Consider the following 26,986-nt stretch of genomic DNA (forward strand, 5'->3'; position numbering starts at 1 on the left):
AGAAAACAACCGTTTCCGACCGTATCATCAACATGGTTTCGCAATCCCTATCGCCCCCTGTTGAACGCGAGAAGTGTAGAGTTCAGTGAGCGTCCATCCTGGCTCAGCGGTTGAAGAGCGTGAGAACCAAAACGATGGTGGTGAACGAGAGAATGAACACCCTGTTCGGTGAGTTACGATTACAGCCATTCTCCAGTCTCGACTCGACGACACTCGGAACTAGAAGTGGTAAAAAAAAGTGACGGTCTTTTCTCGGTCGAACGGTCAAATCCGGATATTGCGGTGTGAAAATCCGGAAAACGCGACTAGAGCCCTTGCTCGGTTAACTAGTTTCTTCTGCTTGACAATATTCGCGATCGGTGTGACGACGGCCTAGGTGATCTGGTGAAAGTGAGAAACCCCGGCAGGAGGCGGAAGGTTTTTTCGGTGCTGAACGTGGCCGCCTCCGGTGTATCAGTTGGATCCAATTGAATGGATCATTTGTAGTTGTGCTGATGATCGAAAATCGGATCAAATGTGATTCACAGTGCACTTCTAAGCCCTGCCTAGTGATGCAATTTTGATGTTGCAGGCGCAGCAGGCAATTACACCGGATTCGACAGGTCATAATCGATGGTGAGAATCTAAAACAAAATCTTTTACTTTCAACTTCTGATTCGTAAAGAATAGAAATTGTAGCATAGGAATGTCTTGAACCATTTTTTTCGTTTCTCATCCCATTTAGGAGTGTGATGTCTTGCATCTGTCAGTCCTTTTTTGATAGGCTAGGAGTTTACCCCGTGTTCTTTTTTGCTGTAGTTTTCTTGTCTCCTCGAAAAGAGGAAAAAAAGAAGTCAATTTTACGGTTGAGATCTTTGCGTGTGTACGAGTTCGGAACTCACAACCGTTGTTGACAGCTCGCCGACTCCCATTCTCAAGAGACCTTATGGCAGTGTCTGTGAGCGCATTCATTTCTTGGCCGCAAGAGTAGTCGTGTGCGAAGGCTAATTTTGCGATGACAGCATTTTTAGTAAACATTGGATCTGGTCGCTTCCCGCATACTGGTGGATGGAAAGTGATGAACGAACGTCCCATTTTGGAGGAAGAGAATGAATAATAAAAAGTTGAAAACGGTAAACGTCAATTCCGACTACTGAGTTTCCCGTCAGCACACTCATACTTATGCAACCGTGTACTGAATAATCGGAATTTCAATTGATTTCCTTGCTTATCGCATTGTTGATTGATTTTGGCGTAAAACAAATTCAAGAGTACTTATTCAAAAGGTCCTAAGTGACATTGAGCTCGAACTGAGAAAAACGAGGCTGAAGTTTCATGGACCTAAAGCAAATCCCTATTAGAGAACAAATATGCGTTTTGATGGAACAATTATGCCAATATAGTCTAAGGACTATGCTCTTTAGGTAAATAATACTAAAAACATGAAATGTTTAGTGCTAATGTAGTTTTTAAGCGCTTTAGAATGATGCGTCCTTTTGAAAATTATAGGACCTTACACATAGGTCTTTTTTTCGGGCCCAAGAATCATACGACGCTGCACATACGGCTTTTTTCAGCAAAGGTAGCTCTTGCGACGAATATTGAATTTCTTCAAAGTTTTCGACAAAATGAGCACCGGAATACGAATGTTCTTCATTACTATGATAAATAGTTGCACTGGATTTACTAGAAGTCTTGCAGAAAAAAATTGCGGGAAACTTTAGTTTATATTAAGGTTGCACAGAGAATGCGTAAAATTCGCAAACGAAAAAAGCAGTTTTTTTCCACACCGTATGTCAGATCTTCATAAAAATCAATCAGCAGTACAGTAACAACATTCTACATACGCTGATTGATTTTTATGAAGATCTGACATACGGTGTGGAAAAAAACTGCTTTTTTCGTTTGCGAATTTTACGTATTCTCTGTGCAACCTTAACAAATCATTGGTTGGAAGTGGTTAAAACCAACGAATGGCATGTTACTTTAGAATAACTAAGCTTTCTAATTATCATTTAATTGATTATACTTTCTAAATTAAACTTCGAAAAAAAGTCGCATGAACAGAAGAAAATAATTTCTTTTATTTTGATGCTTAGGACGTTTTTACTAGGTACCTATGTGCAGTGGGAAAAACATAGAATGAAATGAATCATGCGTCGTTTTTGCATGGCGCCTATGAACAGTTGCAGAGGTTTTGAAATATTTCGCGCATAGGTCCTTTCATTTTAAAAGGTCTCAAGTGCAAAATTTCAAAATATGATCATGAAAACTTTGCGACTTTTTATATAATGCTTATTATTTTGATAAATACTGGGTATAATGAATCCTGGTTTTCGGTATTCGTTAGCTATGTTGTAATCACATGCTGTGCTGCAAATAACTCAGTTTGTTTACATTTGTTACTAAGGACCATTTGAATCAGCACTCTTGAATTATGCTTTGTTTTGCTCAGAGATCGTGTGACTTGTTATGTGACTGATATAGAGGGTACTCGTGGTAAACAAATTGCTTTTGTTAACTGACTTAATTATTTTTACAATTTATGACTCTTTTTCTGCAGTTATGAGAATTGGTTTTAAATACTTCGAAAGATTTCAAGTTTTCAGCAAAAAAAAAATCTTCCAAAAACGAATTTTAACAGCGATCCCATCGCTTGCTTGGATTGATAATAACATTGAATTAGGATACCAAAAACGATCGATAAAATAAGATGTGCAAGATAGATGTCTAATTACTCCAAACGACATGCTGTTTTGGCAACAAACCACTCTGTTTACAATGGATGTAGCTCGAAATTCCTGAAATTGACTTGTTGAATCTATTTCCCATTGTCTATAATGGATAGACGATTTCAATGGCACGAGTCCCCCCTTCGAAGCCATTCAGAGTAAACACAGATGTAGACCAGCCGTTAAATATAAACAAAGTGAACACTTCAATACTCTGAATCAAAACGCTGTGCACAACGTTTTGCTAATTTTAAGCAACGATCCGTTTCATCGTCATGATGCTAGTGCTGAGAGCGCTACTCGCTAAATGCAGAACTTATTTATTGTCGCCAGCTGTGCTTTGGCACGTGACATTGAAACCCCCACAGAAAAGGGGCGTTTGTAACGACGACGACGGCGACACTGACGTAGTCGAAAAAGATGGTGTGACAAAAACCACAGGTGACCGTCAGCGGGCAAGAGCAGCTGAAGGAGTAAAAGACTAACAAAGTGTACTGAACATAGTACGAGCATCGTCCGGTGTAACTCGGAACGTGTAGGGTTTTTTTTCCTCTAATAGCAGGATGGGTGTATATTCGTTAGAGAATTTGTGTTTCGATTTCGTTTCATCAGAATCCGACACTAACTTAAAGCCAGAACTAAGTTAGCATCGGATTAACGCTAGCTCCAAAAAAACGGTGGCACAATTTCAGAGGCTGATGGCAAGAGCGGGTTAAAATTTTGGACAGAGCCGAAAGGTATATTTATCACAACCCAAGGGGCCATGCACAAATGACGTAGCTTTTATCGGGGATTTTTGACCCCTCCCTCCCCCCTCGTAGCATTTGGTCACAAAATTTCAACCTCCCCCTCGTAAATAACGTAGCATTTACCTACGCCCTCCCCCTCGTCCCGTGCAAAGCGGCCGGGGGATGAAAAAAAATTACATATGTTTTTCAATTATTTGAAATACATGTTTGACTATCAACATTTTCATTAAAAAAGCAAATTGCGTTCAAAATAAGCCCATTTAATGACAAATATAGTGTTAATAATTTTTTTAAATTTTATATGGCAAGGGGAGCATGAAGAGAAGTTCTCTCAGTTCATAATCCTGCAGCCGCCAATGATTCTAAGAAGCATACGTTCATCTTTATTAAATTACTAAATTTTGTGTGGTTGAATCCGAAGTGAAAATTTAATTCAGCTACCAAAACTAAGTCTGCTAGCTGGCAACATTAGCTAACCAATGTAGCAAGTTAAATCCGCATACAAAATCTTTTCGTATTTTTGCGAACTTGTAATTCCGCTAAACGTAAAATTTACCTCATGAAAAACCGCGTCAAACGTAACTTGTTTAAATTTAAATTTATTTCTCTTGGGAATGGAGGATCATTAAGTTGTTTTTTCTAAACAATGGGTTTTAAACTTAATGCTACGTCGCACAACTTCTGACCCTATCCTCCCCCTCGTCACACTTCGTCACAAATTTGGTATACCCTCCCTACCCCCCAAAATGCTACGTCATTTATGCATGGCCCCTAAGACAAAAGTGGATCAAATATTAGCGCCAAAATGGTTCGGCAAATTTTTCAGATTAAAAAAGATTTAGAATATGAACCCATTTTTGTACTAAGAAATGATTTCTAGGTTCATAACAGGTTTTAGGGTATTATTTCTTACTCGGACCTGCGGGAAATGAAATTTCAGTAAATTTTTCGACGCTTCGTGAGATGTTGGATCAATATAGGTCAGTAGTTAACGGAAATTGTTTATGGACGCTTATCATTAATTTCCGACGTCTACTTACCACCCCCTTTCAAATGGCACCAATATTGTTGATGGTTCTCTCTATATTTTGGTAACCGGACGTTACCATCCTGGATTTCAAAATCGCCTTCATCATATATTTCCGATGTCTACTAACCACCTTCTTTCAAATAGCACTCATATTGATGATGGTTTTCACTGTTTTGTGGTAACCGGAAGGCGCCATCTTGGATTTACAAAACGGCGTCAATCATGAATTTCTGGCGTTTACTGATATGACACCCATATTAGTTATGGTTTTCTCTATATTATGATAACCGGAAGTCGTCGGATGTCGGTAATCGGATGTCGACAAGTTTGCACACAGAAAGTGTCGCAGACCTCAATTTTATAATTTGATAATTTTATATTCATTAGGACTATTTTTTCCAGATGGATTATCTAACTAAATAAACATATAAAAAAGACGATGATCATAACCGCCTACTACGGGAGTTGCCCTCTAATAAATTCACATTGATCCTTGGTGAAACGAAAATATAGCAACACTTAGGAAGGAAGCTAGGCCCCTGCTCTATAACGCGAAAATTGATGGTAACTGGTCAGACGACAGCACTTCGTTTACCAAACACAAGTGAAAGAAGCAGATGGTTCTCTCGCAATTGACATTGGCGAAACATTTGATATTCTTATAGGGACCCACTTTTCTAGGTCGGTTGCAGGAGACAGAAATTCGAGAGGAACAGTGTGATGATTAACTCTGCCCCGACAGTGCTTTGGATAGGCGACAAATGCTGGTCGGCCAGATACTCGCGCCATCTAATTAAATGGGATTTCAGCTATTTCCAAACCTATGAATCCCCGGCGCTGATAAGGATCGAAAGGACCTACTAAACATCATGGTAGCCAGTTTTATTCTTGGGCACGCACCCATAAAAAAGTCAGTTGTAGGACACTTTAGAAACTAGTGGAAAAACTACTGAATAACTGTATTCTAACGGAGCACTTATACAATGTTTCGATCAACAGATACTATTTTTCTCATCAAAAGGACAAATCGACGGAAGCAGTCCTGTATACCTTAAAGACATTTGTCGGAAAAAGCCAAGGGTTACGAAGAATTCCTTTTGATAATACGTCCTACACATCAATTCAAGAGATTCCAGTAAAAAGGGAACGGGAACGCCCAACACAAAACTGGGTTCATGCAATGTTCAAAAGTCGAGTGATCACAGCCACATTGTGAGCAACGAAAGAGCAGGAAGGTGTATTACAGCCCCAGATCTGCTTGCCAGTAGTGGACGATCTTCTCAACGGGTTTCAAGATTTTTGAATATGACATAGTATTAATTGACAGGAGGATACACGAATCTGTATCGAATGAACGGAATCAATTGACCCTGGGCTTTGCCATGATCTGGTGCTCAAAAAGGGGCTCAACGTGAATCCTGCCAAACGGTCATTGTACGTCTAATAGAAGGATACTGAATTTGCCCTCAGCTCACAGTGAAATGACAGCTCGCTAGACAGAAGAAACGAAACACCTAGGTATCCCCCTAGATAAACTATGGAATTGGTGCTTGCACCTGACCTACGCTGTTAATAAGGCAACAACAGCTTGCAGAACGTTTCGGAAAAACATGGGGATCAAACCAAGGGTAGGTTCTACACGCCTATCGTTAGACTAACGACCAACTTACTTCTCAATTTGGTGGCCCAAAGTTAAGCAAAAGACCGTCCAAAACAAAACTATCTAAAGTCCAGAGGATAGACTGCCTCTCTCTCTATCACAGGTGCTATGAAATCAACACCCATTGTAGCTATAGAAATCATGCTTCATCTACCATAATTGCATTAATATGTTATGAAAGAGGCGAGATTTGGATCGCTGAGAAAGCAACAAGGCATACCATGGATCGATAGACGTGGGATGTAGGTGATCCTATACTATAACAATGAACAATATCATTCCATACGGTTACGGTTCGGGAGTCTACGGACCAAGAACTAAAGAAGCAAGTTCAATGAGAAAGTGAGCTACGGCATTTCGAGCAGAGGAGTATGCAACTTGGATCTGCGCCAAAATCGTAAAGAAACAAAATTAGAGGCACGTGAAAATCGCAAGCTTTCCAGACACCAGGTCAAACATAAAAACCCACTGTTCACAAGAGAATGCAGCGTGTACAAAAAATCTGGAGAATGACCACCATTTTTGGGACCTTTCGTTAAGCAAGTATGTTATTTCAACCGCAGAATTCGTTGATGCAACCCGGTCGTTTTGCATGAGTACCTACACACTTTCACAGTCAGTCAGGGGTCATCAGCGTAATGACGATGACGTCGACAACATCGACGGGGGTGAAGAAGACAACAAGCAACCGAAAAAATAACCTTTCATTGCTACGCTTGGTTTGTCTAGGCTTAGCGGACTCGGTAGTCGCCTTACTTCGTTCGGCTACATCATCACACTCACACCCCGGTTGCGGCGGCATCCGTGACTTGCTTGCTCTACCTTACCACACGACTCTGACCAGCTAGCGGGCGCAGAGGTCGGTAAAAATATTTATTCAATGCAAACCCGCGGCTGGCTGGTTTTGATCGCCGAGGGAGATGCTTTGTTGGTTCAGTCAGCTCTCTCTTTCTCCTACTAAGGTGAAAGAGTCACGGAACTACAACAAAAGACTGACGCCAAACTCCAGTGAGAAACAAACGGTTGGAACGGATATCTCTCAATATTCTTATTTTAGGGCCAGAACATTGTGCTGACATTGATTGCCGTTATCGACTCGTGCACGGCGGTGACAAGCTGCAGCTGTGGTGCACACTAATGTGTTCCGATTGAAAGTAAAGAAAAACAAATCTTAAAAGGCATCCGTTGTCTTTCGTGACGGTACCAGCTCAGCCGTAGGAGGCAGATGCAAAACTCTCAAAATACGCCATTAAATTTCTATTAGCTGTGTTTGTTTCGGTCTTATGCGGTAACAAAAATCGAAATATCACGTCTGTCCAATCTGTGACCGAACTTAACAAAATAATACTGTTGTTATTTTTAATCAGGTCTGTTTAAGCTATCACATCGCTTATTGTCTTTATTTTTAGAACATACTGACAGACGCTTTCTCTCCTTTCCTCCTACGGTTGCTGTGCTGCAAACCAAAACCCCAACAAGAATGAAGGAATTGTTTGCGTTATTTTAAAAATTTGCCTGTTACATAACTACGTCCCGACTCGCACATACACACACATACATGCTCAGTTTGTTTCATATGACAGCGATCGCCTGTTCGCATTGGACTACTGGGCTCCGCTCGTTGAACATGTTTACTGTTTGTTTTCGTTCGCCTGCCAACGTCTGATCGGTACAGATGCTAATGACTTTAATTAATTTGTACGCTGGTGTTGTTGTTGAACAAAGGGCAACCTACGGGATGCTTGTGTGGGCGCGATTCACGGATGCTGCACTGCCGTTATAAGCTTATTTGTCCCATGTACTATGTGATTCCCTATATACATGGGACAATTATGCATGGAACAGCAGTGCACTGAACGGGTGGTGATGGTCCAAAGAGTAAGAATCTAGCATGCAGACTTTATCGATGAAAATGACACATTGTTGATCACAGAAAATTCGAAGTGAAGCAGAATACACTTTAGGCAGTTAATACGAATGTTGCAATTTTTACTATCTTCTGAAAGGTTGTATTAAAACCAATTACTTCTTTATTTCTAATGAAAATACCAAAATATTGGTACACGTACATCGAAGTCTAAAATGTTCAACTATATTCAAACGCATGGATTCTCATATGGGAACCCTAAAAAGGGCATGAAATGATAGTTAAACAATTCATTTGGCAACAGCACAAAATTTGATATACGTCTACCGTTATTTAGGTATTTCCATTAAAAATACAGAAATAAGTTTTCGATAAAACTGCGGCATTCGTATTAACAGCCAAAAGTGTATTCTATTTCACGTCGATTGTGTCTCTGACATTACCTATCCATCTTTTCTATGCATACTTTATTGTTGTATCTTTAGTGCTAAAATGGCGTGAATTTTTATTTGTTCTGTTTATTTTCTTTTTACTTGTTCAGTCTTAAAATCGCCAATTATGAATTTGTCCACATGTTATGGCAAAAAAGCCATTGAGTTCTATATTTATTGTTGGTATATAATTATTTAGATACAAATTATTCACAAATATTTTGCTAGTAACATTCACAATTTTATGAAACAGTTTAACTGAAAATATCATGGATATGTTCTAAATATCGGAAGCACGCAAGATAGATCGTGAATCGTGTACTAGGAATAATGGACAAATTCATGAATCCCGGAATAATATGTCATGTTTTTGTAAACTTGCATGTATTGTTGTGCAACATGAGGTTAAGTTATGTCGCCAGTCACCTCTGATACAGAACTCTTCGGGGTGCCATAAACTCCGATACGAGCCAATTTATGTCGTTTTTACTTGGACTCGGGGCTGCGTCAGATTCTGGCCCCAAACGCTGTCAGTCAATACATTTTGACAGCGGTTGGGGTTGGAGCCAGGTTCAGTGTCGCTTCGGGCGGGAATTGTATTAGTGATGATCTGTGGGTCGTTCGCTGACAGGGAAGGGGAACAAACGACGCCCACGGGGAACTGTTAATGTATGCGTCATACAAAGTAACGCTTTTCAGTTAATGTTCATTCTGGGCCGTTCAAAATTATTTCATATTATCCTCACAATCAAAATTGAGTTCTGACTATTTTTTTTCCTTTTCTTCTGCTAGTTTTCCTTCTGTAAACATACAGTAAATACCCGTTTTCTATTAGCCCCATGGTGTATTTTACGCTGATAGAACGGGGATATTAACAAAATCGGGACATATCTTTTTCTTCCTTGTTAATAAACCGAAGCTATTAAAATATTTTTTGTCTCTACACGTAGCCGCAAAACCCTTTATGATTATTTAGTGTGAATTTCCCTTAAGGGGAAAAATTTTAACAAATGGATCTTTTTCTATTTTTGTATATTTTTCATCTTTAAGGTATATAAATTATGTCCAAGAAAGGATTCATTCGAATTTGACTTGGTTCGGCTTTTAGACCCCATCGAAAAGATGACAAAATTGGATGAAAAAGCTGGCAATATCGGGAGCTGATAAAATGGGGTCTTCACTGTATTTGAAAAATAAATATCCTTCGAGCATGTCTCAAGTCACTTTCTCGCTCAAATTTAATAAAAGCTAACAAAATCTGGGAATGACCATTGAAGTGTAAATAAGAAGCAACACTCGAGGGCAGACTGTCCAGAGGTCAAGTTGCTCGTTAAAATTTTTGGTAATGGATCGCGAACGACTTTCGCGATCTTTTCCCTTTCTTACTAACACAATTCCTTTTCCATGATGCTCGTGGTGATGCAGAGGTAGTCTTGGTCTCTATCAACAGCCAGTACCAAGCCAACATTTCTTTCCTTCCCCGGCAGAACAGTATTAGACGGGGTCGGCATAGTTACTGATCACTTTATGTAAAGGTTGGGTCAATAAAACATGCACGGTGAGAATGATTTGCTCCTTTCAAGCGTCATTTTTTGTCCATTGTGCATTTTGATTCATTCTGTGAATGGCGAAGTGCAACTACGGGCAGTCTACCTAAGCTATGCTATTTCACGAGTACGAATGGTCGGTTTATTGTATTTGGAATCATGAACCAGTTCACGTTTCCATGAGTAATATTTCATGATTTCGTGAACTATTTCACAAGTACGGATATTGAATCGAGACTAATATTATATGCATTATAAAATAATTCAAGATGATTGAAAGGATTCATGGATAATTTCGAATTTCGTGAAATAGGTCACCAGAAACTATCCAGATCATAACCACGAAAACTATATCCTGTTCAAGATGTAATAAATCATAAATCAGTTGATGTCGTATCCCCATGCTCTGAAAAAAATTCCCAAATCTTAGCTTAGCTTAGCTTAGTTGACCGCCCGTGAGTTTTCCGTGATTGATCAAAGCCTGTTGAAATTGCATATTGAACTAATAGTATGATACTTGGGATTAGTACATCATACTCAACGTGCAACCTAAAGAGACTAAGATTATAGTATGATCAATAACGTAGATGGCCACGCCCATGCAGGTCAATTTTGGGATCGGTAGGAATGTTAGTTCAACACTTGTGACTATTATGACCGAGGAATTCTCTGCACCATCCACAAGTGTCACAGGATAGGATATATCTTTTGAATTTGACGAAAAGGACCAGGAGTACGATTTTATGAAGTTTTAGCTTTCGATGGCTCTGCATTTTCTAACAGAGTGAAGTTCTGGAATGTTGATATGTTTATCACTGTTTAAGCTATTGTACAACCGCCAGAAGAAACCTATAACGTTGGTACACAATCGGGAATAGCGAATGTTAGTGATTCACTCAATATATAATGGATAAAGGCTATATGCAAAACCTTAAGTTCCAGGTTAAGTCTTCGATACGGAGCGATACCTTGACCTAGGAACTCCTGGCATATTATTAGTCGCCTCTTACGACATGGGAGCAGGTTCCCAGTGGTTCTATTCTTGGCTGAAATAGCGCCAAAAAAAATTAGGTCGCCGGACACCACACGGCTTTTTTGAAAAAAAAAATCCCAAAATCTGAATAAAGTCACGAGTTAACGTTTGATTTTATGAATATTGCTTGAACTAGTCCACGTATAGAAAATCTATTTGGTGGAACCAGTGACTGAAGGTAACAAAAATAAATATCCCACTAATGTAAGCTTTATTCAGACATTACTGAAAGGAAATGGAACAAAATTATAAAACTTTTTTTTCGTGTTTTTGTTTTTGTATCATAATAACATGATTGCTCCAGAAGTAATGGCAATTTATTCACGAGTTTTTTTCCGTGTGATTTCCCTCAGAAAACAAATTAGTTTTCGCCCGGAAACTGATGGTTTAGCAAGGAATTTGCAGCTGCTGACAAAAAAACCTGCCAATTGATACCTAGAAAACAATAGACTCCTAATTTGTTAAAAGCAAGAATACCTGGAGAAATGTAAATTTCATTTCCTTAAGGCTCTCTAAGGTCAGTGAATGTTTGGCCAAATTTGGTAATCCGCTCCTGCCGTCTTCAGGTGCTAGAGGAGTGACAAGGCAATAAGTTGTCGATTTCGTCGACAAGAATATCAATCTACCCAACTGAAGAGAAAGATAGTATTCGCACGGACAGTTCGTCTGCTGTAGAGAAAATCAATAGACCCCCTTGGTTTCCCAAAACAAAACAAAGGCTATACTTTCATTTTGCTTCCTTTCAAGATTTTGAATCGAAGATTTTTGTGATACATACAGTTAATTTCGACAATTTAAAACCTGCAGCTTTCTTTCTGTCCATTGAATGCACACAGGTTGTAGATCTCGGAGTATGTTTATCAATCCACTCTCTGAACATATAGTGATACGCTTTGGAAAGGGTTCAAAACAATGATGTGTTCCTCTTAAATCTTATCTATTTTATACCAGCCGAAAAATTAGCTCTGTGCTTAACTAATTAAAATTAGTTTCCCGGCTCGTTCAAACTCCTGCTACAGACAACTTTATCAGCAATCAACGCATATTTTAAAACATTACAACCCATCCCCCGTCTTTACTTTCTTCTGCAACGACCATTGTTCATAAGACGTTTGGCCGATTGTGCATTTTTGGGTTAGCCTTTTCTTTCTTTTTCGGCCCCAGTACCGCTCCGACTACAATACGAAACTCATTGTCTCGGGCTGAACGGAACACCCGCGTCGGAACGAGTTGGTGCAACAAACTAAGCAATAAGCCAGCCGCCTACAATTTACAGATACCGTAGTCTATTGGAGCAAAGCCTTGCCACCTGCATGCCCGCGCAGTAAACGCCCGCTGAAAAATAGGAAACAAAGAATAGTCAAATGAGCTGCCATCGCTTGTTGTGGAATACGACAAACCCACCCATCAGTATTCAGTAGTTTGCCAGGCAGCGGATACTTCTGTTGCTTTTAATTTCCGGTAATTAAAGTTGGAAATAGTTTCTGTGCTTTTCTTTATTCCGAGCGGTTGCATCATACGGCTGCTGCTCCTTTTTCTCGTGCCATCGTTGATTGTTAACTTTGTTATGGAAAAAATATTCTTGATTTTTCTTGGCTTGGAGAAGGTAGTAAAACGTGTGCAAAGTTTGGCTTCGTTCGTTCGTTCGTTCGAGAGAGAGAGAGAGAAAGAAAAAAATGATTATTTAGGTCAGATGGAATCGCTCTTCTCTGTTTCAAACTTTTGAAAAGTTTCGCTTTATCAGAACGGCCTTCAGGGAGAAACGTGATGTTTTCTTTGTGATACCATCACAATCTGGCAGTCGAGTAGACGTAAACGTAGTTTCCAAGTACAGTGTCGCAGATATGTATAGGTATTTTGCAGTGAAACTGAAGAACGGCGTGAGTAGGATGCGATATACGACCTGATTTCGCATGTCGACATTATTTCCAGTGTTTCTCAAATTTATACGAAACATATTGTTGTTATCGATAATTTTACAAAGCATTTTTTATCTGGTTGGGAGAAATTAATTTTCGGTCGAACAATTATTTTTTTAGCTGCGTGGACATGTAGCACTAGATAGTTTACAATCAAAACGTTTTTTACACCTTCATATCCCCGAACTGCTTTCATTCAGAACTGATCATATGCTGGTCGTCATAGCACACGTGCCCTTGTGCATACAGTTCAATTAAGCAGAAACTAAGTAATTTGCACGTTTTACTATGTACCTTTTGTAATACAGTTCAGGGGGATGTAGCTCCGCCCATTACCAGCGCCGGAGGAGTACGCAAAGTCATTCAAATTAACTGATTATGGTGGGGAATGTGGATTCAAGCATAGATCCGCTATCACATTGGTTGCATAGAACCGGATACAATCGTTAAACTTGATCTAGTTGTCTTTATGGTGTCAAGCTGTGCTCGAATGTATTTAAGTTATACGGAGGCAAGGTTTCGTTTTACATGTCACGTTTCACCCCGTTATACTCTAACCTACACAGTATTGGCTGGATGCTCATGCCAAGTACACAGAATGTCATTATCGGCTGTTCGAGATCTGATGTCACGACTAATTAATTATGTATAGTATTTGTTCTAAATGAATACAAAAAAACTCGTTGCTTAATCACTTAGAAAAGTTGAGTGGATTGTTCAAAACCTAATTATGGAAACTGGTAATAACCATTACTAGATTGTGAAAACATTGTTGTAGGGTAGATGAACTCTAATTCCTCTCAGTTTCTCCTTTTCATTTTATTTATTTATTTTTTGTTAGAGTAGCGTTTGCAACACCTGTTAGGATGAACAAAGCAGCGTTCGAGTCAACATTTGTAAATAAAAAATACGTTTATATTACGTCTCTTCAGTATCGTGGCAGACTGGTTTGGCTAGCCAAATATGTACACTAAATCTAAAAATAATTCCAAATTGCAAAAATACTTTGATTACGTTAAAATTATTGATTTCAGAAATTTGATATCTTTGAGCAAGTGTCGTTGAATGAAGCTCCCCTTCTTTCTATCTCATCGGATTGATTATTAATCTCCCTAATGTGAGTTACGAAATTTATTTTCTTCAATAATTCAGATAGAAAAATACTCGCTTCAGTGAAGTGGTAGAAAAACTTACCGCGACGATTTATTTCGAAGACATCAATGTTGTAATTATGGTTTTCGAGATATAAGACCATGTAAGCTATCTTAATTCTGAAATCGATGTGAGCTGTCCGATTAAGTTTTGAGTCAAGAAAAGCACCATTGATGTTTAATTTGGATTAACTGATAGTCCAACAAGAAGACACCATAGCTCAACAGCACATAAGGATTGTTGCATCAAATCAAAAAGTGTGTTAATGCAAATACAGGTGATCATTATATGATAATCATCGGCGAAACCACCAAGCTCATAAAGTTCCCTCAACAAGCCATCGGCGATAAGGTTCCATAGATGTGGTGACAGCACACGGCCTTGACGACATCCGAAGACACTCAGTTTCCTTATCTCTACTTGTCTTAACGATGGGCACAGATGTCGGTTGCTAAGCATTGCGTGTATCCAATTCGTGATATATGAAGGTACTCCGTGACCTTGGACTGCTTCCAAAATGGAGTTGAAGTACACATTGTCAAAATCACCTTTAATATCGAGAAGAACTCCTAAACTTGATTGCTTCCCCGCTGATACGCATGTTACATAGCATGCAGCGGGTGCTAGCCCAAGCTAACATACCGAATGTAGTTGTCGATTAAACGTTCCACTGATTTGAGAAGGAAGAGGGTCAAACTGATCAGTCTAAAGCTCTTCGCCTCCCCTCATAAGTGACGTGGCCACCTTCGGGAATGCATTTTACAGTTATTTTCCGCCACGCTCATGGAATGTACCCTGTTGCAAGACTACAAGTAAGAATCTTTTTCAAAATATGGTTGAGGTGTTTATATCCTCTTTGTAGTAGAACTGGAATGATTCCCTTTTTACGCGAAGACTTGTACGGAGCAAAACATTCAATCGCCCATTTGATCGATTCGGTTGTCACAATTCTATGGGCAAATGCCCAAGAATCGGAACTACCTGAAAAGAACTCAGCGGCAGTCGTCAGTGATGGCTCCATGCCATGGAAAGTGTGTGTGTGTCAAAAATACATCTTCGTCAGACGAGTATTCACCATTACCAGTTCTAATCGAACTGACATGAAAGTCTTTCGATTTCGAAAGTAACTTATTTAATATACTAGTCTCGTTGAGACTTGTGACATTTCTGCACAAAAGGCTTTTCCAACCACTTCGATCAGAGGATTGAAGAGCATTTCTGTATGCTTTGCGAGCCAACTTAAATACCTTTGACCCGTCCCTGCGTCTGCGATTTCAAGCCCCTCTACATAACTTTTTAAGTCGAACAAATTCGATATTCCACCAAGGTGTCTAGAAGCACGCATAACTCGAAGTGGGCAAACCTCTTGGTATGCTGCTACTATGAGTGAGTTTGTTTTATTCACGACTTCATCCAAGTCACTTGGAGATTCAACTGCTAGAAAATAACCATAAAACCTAGGCACAAAGATGTCTTCGTAGTGTTCCCAGTTAGTAGATTTGGGGTTACGATATGTGACGATATCTAGCGATACGTTTTAATGATCAAGGACGATGTAACTATGATCAGATAGCGACGGTTCAAGCTCGTTTCGTATGAGCAAGTTTGACAATTCATGCACAATACCGTCAGAGCAGAGAGTTTCATCTAACACTCCATGTAAATGTTGGGCTGTTTCCTGCATTAATAATGTGCAGATTTGTACTACTTGTATTTGTATTCAATTAACTCGGTGCCTCTCAAATTGATATTTGAGCTGCTTCAAATTATGTGGTGGGCATTTGCATCACTGCCGATAACCCTTTTAAAATCATCAAAAGGTGATGTTGATTATGCAGCAAATTTCTTGTTTATGTCGTCAACAGTCATATTTACCGTGACAGCACAAATATCACGAGTTGAGAAGTATATAAAACATGCGTCAATCGCACTATTCGCAAGTATACATGCACGGGGCATTTCACGTGGATTTGTCATGCCAAAGCCACAAAGACGGGGTTAAGTAGTTTTACAACATAAAAGTTTCCTTTATCCCTCCGGAAGTAGCGCAAATAGACCACTGAACGAGCAGCCGCTGGCGCACTAGCGCGACTTCCGTAAGGTTATGGAAATACGCTTCTTGAATCAAAGCTGTGGAAGCTTTTTCTTCCTGCACAAGGCGAGATAGATTCATAGTTGCTGCACGTTTATGCTGAAGATTAATTCGTGCCATACTAACCATACTCGATTGCATCACTACACATTTCATCATCAGTACTTGTTTTACAGCTACCAACTAGAAGATACCAAACACGTTGGCTTATAATCGCCTATAGCGAGCCCCGAAATGGGTATTAGGGAAGTGACCATCATTTGAATCCCACGATTTGCGAAAAAGCAAACGTCCACTGCGTCAGAGATTCGTGTAACACAGCAAGGGCTGTGGCATATTTTACACCTGCCAACCATTTAGTCCTCGGCACGGAGAAACACCTTGACTTGAGGAGGCCTATTTTCAGTCGCCTCTTACGACATGGGAGCAGGAACCCAGTAAATCAATTCTTGTTTGAGATACTTCATCCCGCCGGATGCCATACGGCCTCTAGGCTGGTTTTGTCCAGAGAAAGATAATAGACTTGTATCAACCTCCTAGTGGACCACAGCCACTCTTCCCACAGTAGACACAATTTTCAGTATTTCAAATGCAATAGTCATTTGAATGATTTTCCATTTGCTTATACGTGGTGCAATGCACGATGCGCGGTACACATATCCGACAAGCTTTGTCGTACAAGACGTAAATTCCCACCAATGGTCACTCGATACTAGTTTGATGGGACGTGGAATTTTGTCCCGTCCTGTGCGATTGCCATTCAAAATTTTCGCTCACTGGAGCAAGGGGTGCTTGAAACAGCCAACATTGTGCTTCAGTAGATCGACGCATGCCAAACTCGAATCTTTGGCCATACCGTCGATCTTAGCTTTGTGGGTAGGCATGTAGACGCGGTAGTCCTTCATGAAATACATGTATCTCGGCGAACTTTGAAGATATCTGTTATGGCTGAAAATGTTTGCGTTAGTTTTTTTTTTCGAAATCGTTAGTATTTACCTGATCTTTGATCTGAAAGAAGATCATGTGTGATTCTACTCCTTTCAATGTTTTTGATTTTTTTTCCGAAAATTGGTGTCTTCGATGGCGAATCTTGTTCGACATTTATATTATCGTTAGCTGTGTTCTTTTTTCAGGAGAGTTCAAAAGCCTAAATCGTATCAAGAAACAGATCATAAAAGCATCTTTGTTTGACTCGTCGATGCTATGCCTGGAACATAACTGGAATGTCGCGACGGCACTGGGGCTGGTAATTCAAATTTTATGAAATGCACCGTAATCAACAAACCAACAACCTTTTGTTTCCTCAGTATACGGGTTTAGATATACAGCCTCCGGAATAGATACTCCGTACGTTCAAGCCTTCAAGCACAAAGCGTTAGCTGATTTCAGGAAAATATTGTCCATGGATTGCGACTGGAATTTACACAATATAAGCGACAGACGAGCGTCGATCAAATCTTTTGGAAATCAAGTTTTTTGGTGTTTTTGAAACGGTTGATGAAGAAATAAAGTCCATCGACTTTAAACACCGTCTGAGGTTTTCAATCAATCTACCGAGAAAAAGCTCATATTTAAAATTCCCACAAAAGTTTAATGTTCTGTTGGTGCTCCATATTGATGGCTTTGCCAGAAAACGCCTTAGAAATTTCAATTTTCCACACGCCTTCACTCTGGCGGTCAGAGCCCACTCAAGTTGTTTTTTTGTCGACCAGTGTAATCTTACAGTGCTCGCCTATTCCGGAGCAGGTCCCACAACCGCTGACCATAAGAACCCGAGAAAGAGGAAGGGGGTTTGGAGAGTTGGCGACTACAGTCGAGCGACCTCGAAATCTTATGTTTGTTAGGTCATGCTCCGAAACAACTTGAGGAATCATCACTTATCATGATGTTGTAAATAATGTTATGGAATTCAAAAAAAAATGAATGGATTAAATTTGGTTCCTGGAAAAAAGTACTAAATCCATCATATAATATCAGGTGCATTAGGATTTTATTGAAGCCCAACCTTCACGAGAAAATCGCTGTTACCAAAACAAACTTCAGCTAGTCATAGTTTCCCCGAAAGACGATTTTGCTCGCTGAGTCTATCGCGAGGAGAAAACGCGCGCGTAAATGCAAACAACCGAACAGTCGGTGTAAAATTTGAGGATGAATAATTGAACCAGCACGTAGTTTGTTGACTGATTACGATGTGCTGCTGTTTGTAGTCGCATTTTTCACTACTATCTACTGCAATAACACTTGAACGTTCCGTTTTATTATTCATTTTAATTGATGTTGGATTGCTTGGTTTCTACTTCCCCTGTCCCAGGGGTTTTTTTGGGTGTTGTTCGAATAAGTGAATCTAGTAAACCGCAGACAATCCATTAGTTGTTGCTCAATCTCGATTTCAACCAGTTCGTTTACATTCAAAAGACACCGAAAGTCGGTAAAAGGTCGCTGGAATATGAGCTGAGCATGTTTCTAATCATCGTAGTCATCGATTATCTGTTCTGATTACGTTAAAGGATCAGGCTGATAATTTCAATTTGCGGCTACCGTAGGTATATTCTGTAACTCTAGGTACACAGGGCATTCATTTTTCATCTTAATGTAAATTCTTTCCACAGTTCTCCGTGAAGCTGGCAGACACAAAAGCGTGTACCCCGTGAGTTCACATACATACTTTGCGCTGCAATCTAATCAATCAAAATGATAACACCCCGCGCGCCACTAATCGTGATGCCTTGGCTAAAATTAGCTTTATGGGAGCACTATTATAAGTCTACTCAAAGTATAAAAGTGCACTATTCAGCCCAGACTATCATGCGTGTAAACGACGGCGATAGGTTTGATAAGCGGAATGCAATTTAATGAACAATTAGCTCGGCAGCCTGAAATGTTAGCTAATAAAACACAATCGACAATTAGGTCAGCTGATCATTGATTAATGTAGAAGCCGGTTTTTGTGAAATTTGATACAGTTAAATAGTAAAATTTTTGGATCAGGAATAATTCTAAAATTTAAAACATCTGTTCCGTTACAAACCGTGAAAGATCACCCGATTTAGAAATACCAGACTTGAAAATTGTGACCAATTTATTCTCTGTACTATAATAGTATACTATTAAAAATCCTCCCCTAGGTTGATGAGTTTGACGGTGTGGCAAACATCATCAAGCTTTTTTGCAATAATGAAGCAATACAAAACTCTTGTGATATGTGATTGTGAACTTACTCTCTTCTAGCATCTTTATTATACACTAAAAATTAAAGTATCAGATTCATGGTCCGCGCGCTATCATTCAAGAATACACGCGAATATGCGAATATATAATCGAACGCTTATAAAATCGAATTTATGCACGCGAAGTTACGAACACGCGACACACAAACGTCTACGCGATAGAACACGTTTACACACAAACGCTTGTGCCCTTCGCGATGATACACGTATCTGTACCGCACGATGAATATCGCATTCAAAATCACAGTCCGCTGCAATTGGCCTTAAGCAGTGTTTCAGTGGGTGACATTTCCCGTCTAGTCTGCAACTGAAGCGAATGATTCTGACGGGGAGCTCTTCCGAGACCCTATCTCTATAGATCCAGTAGGACAACTCTCCAAAATAATGTGTTGTCCCTATCCAATATTGCGTATTGGAACTCCAAAAAGTCCTATTTCTTAAGAAAAAGCGCTTATAATGTTACAACAAGCTACTAGCTGGTATGTGGTGGTTGGAAACAATTTACCTGTTCTAATATAATATTAAAGTGGGCTACAGATTGCTTCGGTGTAGAATCAATACTGAAAATGTTCTATGAATTGAATCGTTTTTAGGGATTTTGTGATCTTTTAGTGCTGTGAGCCACTTCCTCAAAGGACTTTTCAAACTAAAAAAAAGGTTTTTAAGCAATTTAGTAGAAGATATTGGAACTCGTAAACCCCCCTTTTCTGTACCCAACCAAAAACGCGTTGTCTCATCGACCAAAGCAAAGTGAAAGTGTGCGTTGGTGAGAACCGCGTTTTCGATTGACGTCATCAAAAAAACAAATCTCTCGCTCACTGACTATAGTTTTCATCCAGTTAACATCATGTTGCCAACCGAAACTCACTGGAACATGGAACTAATCTACGATTACGGCCCGTCCCAGCCGAAAATTGGAAAATGTTTATTTATTCTGTGATTGTTTCGCTAATGTTCGTAGTTCCGAATTCGTAAAGTGATCCGACTCCATGTCCGGTAGAGTAAAGACGGGCTTCACTCCAAGCGTATGTGTGTATGTACGAGAAACCCAGCAGGTGGCTGGTACGTGCTATATTATCGGCAGCAATTCTCTCTTTAGTAATAAACACCCGATCCACACTCCCATTCCATTTTGGTCAGCCTACTCTATAGAGTTGGATAAACCGCAGCAGCAGCAGGAGTATGTGCAGTCAAGCACTGTGGTGTATTTAATTGCATTATCCATTAATTTTACACCGCCTTCTTTGTTACCGCGGAATAAAAAATTGTCTGTCTGGATTACTATCAAATTTTTTATGTAAACTTTTTGAGATCCATCTTTGATTGTCTTAAGAGATTGTGTGCTCGAACTGTTCTAAATTTTTTCGAATTCTATCAGAGAACTTGAATGTACAAATTACGAAACATCCGGAGCTGAGAAAGCAATCTAGGATTCCGGGATCCATTTGGTGGGTGACTGCTGATAATTAAATCGTCAGTACATAAGTATCATTTGCATTCTTATCAGCATCAACAACCCGGGAAAAAGATATGATAATAGGTATGTAATCATTGTCTGCTTATACAGCTGGCGTAAACAAAGTGGATGTAGTAGGTAGCGAGAGAAACAGAAAAAAATATGTGAGAGTTTCCGATTTCGCAACACCTGGCGGGAATGAAAAAAGGCCCCTTAGTTACACGGGAGCTTCTCCAGTGATAAAAGTTTTAGACAATAGAACGAACAAATTCGTTACCATGGAGTCTAACTATTCTATTTGGCTGTATCCAGTCGGATTTTATGAACCTAAAAATAGTACCAGCAAGCTACAAGGGCACATGATTGTAATGAGAGCAATGTTGCTTACGGCGACAACCGCCAATCAGTTGGAAGTTTTCTCACAGTCCTCTCGCTTATCTAATCGATCGATTCAAAGTTCCGAGTTTCATCTTTGCTATGTGTAGATACACAGCACACAAATAAGAAGGAATATGCCTTCAGAGCAGGTATGATGTGGTGATTTTCCAGTCGGCTCGAGAAATCTTGTGCGTAGATTCTTATTTTGTAATTTTTAGGAATCAGACAATAAAAATAGGAAAACAAGGTGATTCACGATTGATTCCCTAATGTACAAATATTGACAAATATTTTTAAAATAACGACGTCGGTGGTTGAGTGGCAAGCGTAACTGTTTCTCATTGCAGTGGGTCTGGGTTCAGTCCCAGCCGATGTCGTTAGGATCTTCTTAGTCGAAAATTGTCTCTGGTCACGTCTTCCTTCGGAAGGGAAGTAATTCCGTTGGTCTCAGTCCATGTATTGATGGGTCGATATCTAGGGTACATATGGCGGGATCGTATTTCTGACAAGGGTGATTGGCACTCAGTGCAGAACGAGGCCGATGGAAAATAAAAATGAAGAAAAAAAAAAATGAAAAAAGTTTTATTCGTTAATATGATTCAATTTCACACAAATTTTTCAAGACTTTTTGGTGGTTTCCAGCGGGGAAAACTGATCGAAATGGTGAAAGCAGTTATGTGAAAAAAATCCCCCAGCGAGAACCCAATCCGAAACCTTCGAGACCCGGCCCAATGCACTACCCGAGCAAACGTAAAGTCCATAATACCCCCATACTCATGGGGTTGGGCATGGGTGTTTGAAATGGGTTCAGCCCACGAGAACACCATCGTCATGGTCCGGTATATCCCACAGAAAAACCATACGTTGGTAAATTTATGGGTTATTGAGACCATTTTATAGTGTTTTAATGGTTGTGAAAGTGGGCACGTACCATGTTTATGGTATTTTCAAGGGGCCATGAGTATTTGCTCGGGTAACCCTTATGCTTATGGGATATAGATAGAAGTTCGGTCTTGTCAAAAAATTCAAAATGAAATTGTCTCCCACAACTCTTCTTCATTGACCATTACAAGCCCCGCAATCGTAAATTATCATCTGAAACACAATACAAAAATTAGTTATTAAATAACACTCAAAAAGCCAAACTAAAATCGTGACTTTAAGAAGCATTGTCCCTATGATCCAGAGAAATTTAAATGTCTCTTATTGACGTTTTGTCAGTGAAAGAAGTGAAGCTCTGAAAACGCTCGATCATTTCTATTTCTAATTATAAGTTAAATGAAACTCGAGAATTGTAACGGATCTTTACTGTACTGTGCTACAGAAATCCAAGTATCAATATTCTCGTCCATACAGAGAGGATTCCATCGATCGCAATAACCTTCAGTGATAATGAGGAGATTTCGTTGCAACGTCACTGTTGTAGGTGAAGCTTGCGGTTGTAGATTTCCGGAAGAGCCAAATTCAGCCCTTTACGAAAAGTGGGGTGCTTGCTGGAACATAGAATGTATACTACCCGTCAAATGTTTGGAATAGCTTCAATAAGTATTGCAACACCCCCCAAAAGTATAACATCACCTAGAAAAGGATGAATTCATTATGTTGTTTCTCGATATCTAGATTTGATTTGTATTTGCTCTTTGCAGTAAAACTGTTCATTAGGCCAAAGGGGTTCAGCAGGTGAAGATTTTAGTGTGGAATTCTGTTAGAACAAACTAAAATTTACAGCGCATAATTCACCCCTAGTTCAAAAACCATTGCACTATGGGAAGGTTCCATACAAACAGGTGGCCAAAAATTTGTTGTCTCATATTCTTTCGCGAAAATCTTGTTTGAGTTGTTAATAATGAACGAAACTCATAATGGACGTATCCAGGTTTAAAAACCTTAAGGGGGAGGGGGAGAGGTGGGGGATTTGGTGTAAAATATTCATGGTAATTTTTTTTTCAAAAAAATAAAGAAAGAGGCACAGTTTTAGTCAATTCAATCACTTTCCGTATAATGATGCAGTATTTGAACAATATTTTCTTAAATTTTCATTGGTCAAGTGACAGTGAATTTCCGAAGGCACCTGAAAAAATGCGGTGTGCATCATAACTCAAAATCTACTGGGCCAATCGATCCGAAATTTTTCACAGTTCTTCTTCAAATCATTCTCCAGGTAACTACAAGACCTTTCGATAAAATTATTATCACAACTATTTTTACAAAAAATGTTAGTAGTTTTTTTTTAGCGAAAATGGGACTTTGGCTTTTGGTGTTACAAAAAACTCAAAAAGCGGAAAAAAGGAAAAACTCAGATAACATGTGCTTTCTAACCCTCAAACTAATAGTAACGGAGAGAGAATGCATTTCGCAAAAGAGACATACATATTTCAATTTATTTATTAAATAGAAGTAGTTTGAAGTGCATAGGCTATTCAGTGATTATTTCAATGTTGAAATGATCAATGAGCTTTAAAAGAAATGTCGCTCTTTCAGTTGATTGCTATGCCAATATATCTTCTTCATATTTATAGTTTGCGATTAATTGTTGTTTCATTTGGAACTCTTGTTCCGGAGATATAGTATAATGAATCCTATATAAACCAATATCACGAAAACGAAATAGTTAAAATTATCAGAATAGGTATTGATATACATTTTTTTATATAACGAGTGGCCTTAAACAAATTTTTTGGTCACAAAACCTGCTTTTGACGATTCCGGGGCACATCATTATAAGCATGAATATTTTTGAATTTACAAATCTTGTTTTTTAAAAATTTCAAATATTTGGTTACATTGATCGTGTTAACGGTAAGTTGGAAATTCCAGTACAACTTAGTACCATTTATTGCTACACAGTAATGTTGAGTAGCAAAAATGTAGTCAGATGAATTATCTTTTCAAAAAAAATTGTAGTCCACTCTCATTTCGTTGTGGAATATGAAGCACTCAACCGAAACATGTACTGAAGTATCCTTTTCTGGTCGACTAGTTGAGACTGCCTTTAAAACTTCAAGTGATGCGTTCTCAGTTTAGGGCAAATTCGGGCAACTAAAATTTTCGCTACAAGTTAGAAGATGCATTATCCTTGCATTCCCCATCGAGAATTCCGGGGGACATTGGGGGACTTTTTTTCCCTTTTCCAATTTGTGGATATTTTAAGACTTTGAATCGTTATTTTTCATATAACTCCATACCAATGCAATATATATGCATTTCCAATAATATAATCACAAAGCTGGCATTCATAGCTTTAAAATGGCGTATTTGAACATGTGTGTCATTCAAAATTCAGCAAAGATGCGAACAGTTGAAAAAACGCACGCGATATTTCTATTTTTCAAAAATTTTATCTTTAGGCATCCATATACACTAGGGTGGGGCAAAATGATCGTTTTTTCAACACAGCACTTTTTTGGTTCCTTTTGGGGTCCCAAACAACTGTGCAAAATTTGGGGTCGATTGGTGTTGACCCGGCGTAGCGCATTGCGTTTGAAATTTGTATGGAGATTAGTATGGGAAAACCTACATTTTTGCATTTTTAATTCTACAGACTACAATTCTTCCTTTAGTATGCAAACAAATAGATATAAGTGTAGTCCAGGATATGCTGAACAACTTTGCCGAAGGATGTATGGTGTTAGAATGTCTCTAAGCCATGTTATAGCTGTTCAAAGTTCGATACATCTAATTAAATGCCAAAAATCATTTTTATTGCCAACACTGCGGGTGTACCAATGGTATTTCATATAGCATTCGAAAATAACATTATATATTTTAGTTTTACCACATTGATATGTTTGGATGAATTATTCAAAAGTCTTAGCTCAATTTCATGAGCGTAGGTAGTTGAGCAATAGGGCGTAGTGAGGGGGGATGGGGGAGGCTTTAATATGTAGAAATTCGAACTGAAATGTTGTCGAATTGGAAAGTACAGATGAATTATTTCAAAACAATTACACAATGTCCTACGCATAATAGTAACGATGAAATAAAACATACTGTATCCCTTTGCCTTGACTTTTATCAATAGAAGTTACGTTGCAGACTGAATCAACTGATGTCGATTTGATATGTCAGAGGATTATATTTCGGTTTAATACGCATTATGATTTGATAGCATGCTCATTTCTATGCTGTTCGATCACGAGGCGTGAAACTAATTTCTGGATTTCAACATGAAATCCACCAAATCCCTGCAACAATTTTTGCTTCAGGTGATCGAACAGCATCGAAATGAGCATCCCATCAGTCATAGTGCCTATTAAACTGAAACATAATCAATGCAATCCTCTGACATATCAACTCGATATCAATTGATTCAGTCTGCAACGTAACTTCTATTGATAAAAGTCAAAGGGATACAGTATGTTTTATTTCATCGTTACTATTATGCGTAGGACATTGTGTAATTGTTTTGAAATAATTCAACTGAACATTCCAACTCGACAACATTTCAGTTCGAATTTCAATATATTAAAGTCCCCCCCCCCTCACTACGCCCTATTGCTCAACTACCTACGCTCATGAAATTGAGCTAAGACTTTTGAATAATTCATCCAAACATATCAATGTGGTAAAACTAAAATATATAATGTTATTTCGGAATGCTATATGAAATACCATTGGTACACCGGCAGTGTTGGCAATAAAAATGATTTTTGGCATTTAATTCGATGTATCGAACTTTGAACAGCTATAACATGGCTTAGAGACATTCTAACACCATACATCCTTCGGCAAAGTTGTTCAGCATATCCTGGACTGTACTTATATCTATTTGTTGGCACACTACAGGAAGAATTGTAGTCTGTAGAATTAAAAATGCAAAAATGTAGGTTTTCCCATACTAATCTCCATACAAATTTCAATCGCAATGCGCTACGCCGGGTCAACACCAATCGACCCCAAATTTTGCACAGTTGTTTGGGACCCCAAAAGGAACCAAAAAAGTGCTGTGCTCGGTTGATGTGGCTATGATTACATTTTTCCATATAACAATGCCCCACCCTAATATACACAGTTTAGTCAAAGATATTTCCAAGATGCTCTGGGAATTTCTTAGCTAGAGTATATATAAACATTCAGTATAGAATTAGTTTGAATTGGAGTTGATGCAATTTTCGATTTTTGGCCACATGCCTCCCCATAGTGCATTGATCTAGTGAAACTCATGTCTTCAACGAATTAAAATTGGAACACATTGTGTTAGTGTCGATGTAAAATAATTGATCGTGGCAATTTAGAAAATGAAGCGAATCAAATTTAAAAATCTTGGAATCTTTAGGAGATTCTATTAGTATCACGTGAATAACTGGGTTGGAATAACTTGAAAATGTAGTGAAATGTCATATCATCTGATGTCATTATCAATCCTCAAAATGATTCTGCTTACACACACTTCAAATACGATTGATAAGCTTTTTAAGAGTTTCCTCATTTATATTGCTTGGGCATTTTTTTAGACGCTTTCAAAAATGCTAGGGGGATCGAGCTGACCAGGACATGTTGCTCGAGGACAGTGGATAGGAGTGATTTTTGAAACACTGGATATAACAAAAGTTCAATATTACACATTTACACTAGCGCCTTGTGGTGGGATACTTCCAAAATAAACTATCATCCTCACGGAATTTGTTATGAAGTTATCTAAAGCAACAAACTTTCTAGGTAGTCAGTATCACTTCATAGAAAAAGTTGAAAATGCATTATTATACATGTACGCTAACGAAACGTAGTAACAGCG

General features: G+C 38.9%; 1 protein-coding gene across 5 annotated transcripts in view; it reads left to right on the forward strand.

Annotated features, from left to right (window-relative positions):
• The window catches only part of LOC131676745 (serine/threonine-protein phosphatase 2A 56 kDa regulatory subunit epsilon isoform), a 67,606-nt gene that overhangs the window by 8,600 nt on the left and 32,020 nt on the right, over positions 1-26,986 (forward strand). Inside the window, exon 1 of one of the 5 annotated variants that reach the window (XM_058956027.1) lies at positions 181-615. The exons of the other annotated variants lie outside the window; for them this stretch is intronic. The gene's annotated coding sequence lies outside the window, so the exon portion shown is untranslated. Of the gene's footprint in view, positions 1-180; positions 616-26,986 lie in introns of those variants that run through there. 5 annotated transcript variants of the gene reach the window in all.

The sequence above is a fragment of the Topomyia yanbarensis genome, chromosome 1, assembly GCF_030247195.1.
Source record: "Topomyia yanbarensis strain Yona2022 chromosome 1, ASM3024719v1, whole genome shotgun sequence".
NCBI classification, from domain to species: Eukaryota; Metazoa; Arthropoda; class Insecta; order Diptera; family Culicidae; genus Topomyia; species Topomyia yanbarensis.